Source organism: Galeopterus variegatus, unplaced genomic scaffold (genome assembly GCF_000696425.1).
Source record: "Galeopterus variegatus unplaced genomic scaffold, G_variegatus-3.0.2 Scaffold6600, whole genome shotgun sequence".
NCBI lineage: Eukaryota > Metazoa > Chordata > Mammalia > Dermoptera > Cynocephalidae > Galeopterus > Galeopterus variegatus.
The window spans coordinates 57,364-62,125 of NW_007732711.1; the positions used below are offsets into that span (position 1 = coordinate 57,364).

General features: G+C 35.1%; 1 pseudogene; it reads right to left on the minus strand.

Annotated features, from left to right (window-relative positions):
• Positions 1–623: 623 nt before the first annotated feature.
• Positions 624–2,160, minus strand: LOC103606468 (annotated as a pseudogene).
• Positions 2,161–4,762: the final 2,602 nt, after the last annotated feature.

Sequence of the window (4,762 nt, forward strand, 5' to 3'; positions counted from 1 at the left end):
TTTGTGGAAAGATTCGTATTTTCTTTTCTTTTTTTCTATAAATAAAGGTGAGGTGATAATTTATTACTGCTTTTAGAAAAAAAGCAAACTTCAATTTCTTTCATGTTGAAGGAGACTGGCTTAATTCATATTGTTACTATTCTCACTGATGTTTTACATAATATGGGACATATCAAATGCATTGCAAATAAAAATTATTTTCATTCCAATGGGGAAGAAAATTATAGGTGCAAAAAAACAAGTATAATATCAAAAGAAGTTACATATAAAGGCTTTTACTTTTCTAAAAATCTGATAGTTAAAATATCACCAGCGCTGTGTTGATTGTGATACACTTATGTGTGAACACCTGAAAACTTTTATTGTGAAGTTGAAGCTTCTGCTCAGAAAAAAATGCGTGGCATAACAGATCTTTTTACATTCTGGCAGACGACAGAACTTAAGGAGTCTTTTAAAAATATTCACTAATTCTTCTTTGTCAAAACTTTAAGCACTTTAGAGTATAAAGCAGAAACTCTAGAACCTGTGCCCATCAGGCACACCTCCTAACTTCAGGGGAATTTGTTTCCTTGGAACTCTGAGGGCACTATGAAGAATCCTAGAGACAACAAACTTCTGTACAGCTATGTGCAAGGACTTGAGCCTGGCTTATGGCAGGCAGCTTGCTATAGTCTAGAAGAGTGTGACTTTTTATATTTACATATGAGTGCATCTGTTTTTCCAAGGCTAACTTTATAGCATTCCACTGGCACCAAAGAGCCACATGGTGACATTTTGTCTGAGCATTCCTGGTTATTGACTTTGAATGAAGATTACACTGTCTCTGATATATTAGTTTTTTCTTCAGGATTCGAGCATCTTTCAATCCCAGGTTCATCTGTGTGTCTGCCCTTGGAATTCAAAGGACTGCTGCTCTCTTGGCAATCATTAAGGCGCTTGTGGTGATGTTCGCTAAGCAATAATACGATGGTTCCACCAACATGAAGCACTCTTCCATTTCTTGTAGAATGCTTTTGATGTCTTTCCCTAGCTTAAACTTTTTCCCAAATGGGATATCAGAAATAATAACACTGACACTTTCTGAAGGTAATGGCAATTCTACAACAGAGGCTTTAAGTAACACAATTTTGTCCTTCAAGCCTGCAGCTTTCAGATTGTCATACGCACCTAGTAACTGTGGGTCGCTGACATCAGCACCCACATAATACACATCTGGCCATTCTTTAGCAGCTTAAAAGTATTGTTCCAAGTCTACACATTGGATCCAAAACAAATGCACCAGCCTCAATTTCAGCAAGAGATGCCATTGCCCATGCTGTGGTGGATCGCAGTCCAGCCGCCTTGATGTAAGATTTGCTTGCTAAAGGAACCCTGAACAAAGGAATGCCCATGACAGAGTAAATGTCATTTAGATGTATAAAGACCTCTAAATTTGGATTCCTCAAATCTGCTTTCCAATCAAACTGTCTGATAAGAGCAATTCCAATTACTCTTCCTGCTTCCTGTGAAGTAAAGTCCTTTCCAATAGCTCCACTGCAGCGACAAGGAACTCTGAAAGTCGTTCTAGTTAAGAGTATCAGTTATTTTCTTTACATCATTCTGAAATTCTTCTCTTTTAGACATAAAATCCCTTGGCTCCAGTGTTTCTTGGTCTATTTGTTTCTCCAGTTGGCATTCCCAGTGCTTTTCTATCTTTTACATTTGTTCTATCCATAATTTCTTTGAAATGATAATTTCATTTTCTACCACTTTTCTTTTTAGTGGGTTAGCATCTCTTTGAAAAAGTTTTCCTTTTTTGCATCAAGTTCGAGAAGATTTTTCCAAATTGAAATGGTATTCAACCAACTTCCTGAATCATAATTTATAAATCTTTGCATTTCATTAAATACTTTTCTTTTACTTACAGAAGAAACAGTAAGTGGAAACTGCAACTTAATCAGCAAAAATAACCTCTCTGCAGATTTTAATTTCTTCAGCATATTCAAATCACAACAGGTGGTGAAAAAAAACCTTTCCTGAAATATATTCAACAGATGAAATGTCTCCAGGTATTTGCTTCAAAATAACATGGGATGGAGTGGAGGGAGGTATGAATGAAGCAGAATTCACCATGGGTTGATCTTTGTTGCAGCTGGTTGATGAGTAGGTAGGATTACTCATGGATTCTGTTTACTTTTGTAAATGTGTGAAATTCTCATGATAAAAAGCTGAGTTGCCACCAGCCACACACCCATACCTCCTGCATCAGGAAGGGCTACAGGCAGGGCCCGACCCGGCTCTCCCTGCACCACCGACATGGAGGCTCCTCATATTTTCTTTTAATTCTATTTTTCCACAAGCTTTTTAAAATACCTTCATATAATTATCTCAGTTCACAGATGACATAATTTTATAGGTAGAAAATCCTTAAGACTTCATAATAACTTATAACTAATAAAAGAATTCAACAAAGTTGTAGAATACAAAATCAACATTCAAAAATCAGTTGCATTTCCATACAATAACAATGAAGAGTCTAAAAAAGAAATTAAGAAAGCAATTCCATTACCACAGCATCAAAAAGAATAAAATATTTAGAAATAAACCTAACCAAGGAGATCAAAGACATATAATGAAGACGTTGCTGAAAGAAATTAAAGAGATAAATAAATGGAAAGACATCTTGTGTTCATGATTGGAAGACATCATTTTAATATTAAAATGTAAATACTATCCAAAAATGATATACAAATTCAATGCAATCCATACCAGAAATCCAACAACATTTTTTAGAAATAGAAAAATCTTTCCTAAAATCCTTATAGAATTTCAAAGGACCCCAAATAGTCAAAACAATCTTAAAAAAAAAAGATTAAAGTTGGAGGTCTTACACTTCTTACAAAGCTACTATATTAGTGTGCTTGGACTGTCATAACAAAATACCATAGACTGGGTGCCTTAAACAATGGAAACTTATTTACTCATAATCCTGGAGACTGAGAGTCCAAAATCAAGGTGGAAACAAGGTGGGTGTCTGGTGAGAACTGTCCCCTCAGGTTGCAGATAGCTTCCTTCTTGATGTATGGTCACATGACCTGTTCTTTGTGTGCAAACTAGGAGAGAGAGAAAGAAGATATAGAAGAGAGAGAAGACAAAGAAAGAGAATGCTCAGGAGCACATTGGTGTCTCTTCCTAAGTTGTATGTACATATTTTTGTTGGCTGGCACAGGGATTGGTGTCTTTTCTTATAAAAACACTAACCCTATAGGATCAGGGCCCCACCCTTATGACCTCATTTAGCCTTAATTATTTCCTTACTCCAAATACAGCCACTTTGGATGTTAGGGCCTCAATATATGAATTTGGGGGTAGGGGTGACAAGAACAATTAGTCCATAACACCTACAGTAATCAAGTCAGTGTGGTACTGGTAGAAAGACAGACATATAGACCCATGGAATAGAACTGACAGCACAGAAATAAACCCTCACATATATGATCAAGTGATTTTTGACAAAGGTGCTAAGACTATTCAATGGGGAAAGGACAGTCTCTTCAACAAATGGTGTTAGGAAAACTAGATATTCATGCAAAAGAATGAAATTTGGACTCTTGCCTTAAAACATATACAAAAATTAACTCAAAATGGATCAAAAACCCAAATGCAAGAACTAAAACTATAAAAATTTTAAAAGAAAATATAGGGGGAAAGCTTCATGACATTAGATTTGGCAATGATTTCTCAGATATGCCAACAAAAGCACAGGCAACAAAAGAAAAAAACAAAACAATAAATTGGACTTCATCAAAATTGGAAACTTCTGTGCATCAAAGGACTCTATCAACAGAGCATAAAGGCAATCCACAGAATGAAAGAAAACATTTACAAATCATATATCTGAAAAGAGATTAATATCCAGAATGTATAAAGAACTCTTACAACTCAACAACAAAAAAATAAACAACCCAATTAAAATACGGGCAAAAGACTTGAGTAGACATTTTCCCAAAGAAGATATACAAATATCCAATATGCACATGAAGAGATGCTCAACATCACTAATCATTAGGGAAATGACAATCAAAACCACTATGAGATATCACTTTATAGCTATTAGTATGGCGAATGTTAAAAAACAAACAAAACAAAATAATGTGTTGGCAAGGATGTGGAGAAATTGGACCTCTTGTACACTGCTGGTAGGAATGTAAAATGGTACAACAACTTTGCAAAACAGTATGTCCATTCCTCAAAAAGCTAAACATAGAATTACCATATGCTCCAGCAATTCCACTTCCAAATATATACCCAAAAGAATTAAAAGCAGGGACTTAAATAGACATTCGTACACCAAAGTCCATAGCAGCATTATTCACAACAGTCAAAAAGTGGAAACAACCTAAATGTTTATAAATAGATAAATGGATAGACAAAATGTAGTATATCTATAAAATTGAACATTATTCAGCCTTAAAAATGAATAAATTTCTGACACATGCTACAACATGGGGGAATCTTAAAGATTTTATGCTAAGTGAAGTATGCCAGATAGAAAAAGAACAAATATTGTATGATTTCTCTTATATAACGTACCTAGAGTAGTGAAACTCATAGAGATGGAAAGTAGAATAATGGTTGCCTAAGGTTTGTGTAGAGGGCTAAGTGGGGAGTTATTGTTTAATGGGTACATTATGGGAAGATGAAAGAAGTTCTGAATACAGATGGTGGTGATCATCGCACAACAACATGAATGTACTTAATGCCACTTAATCGTACACTTAAA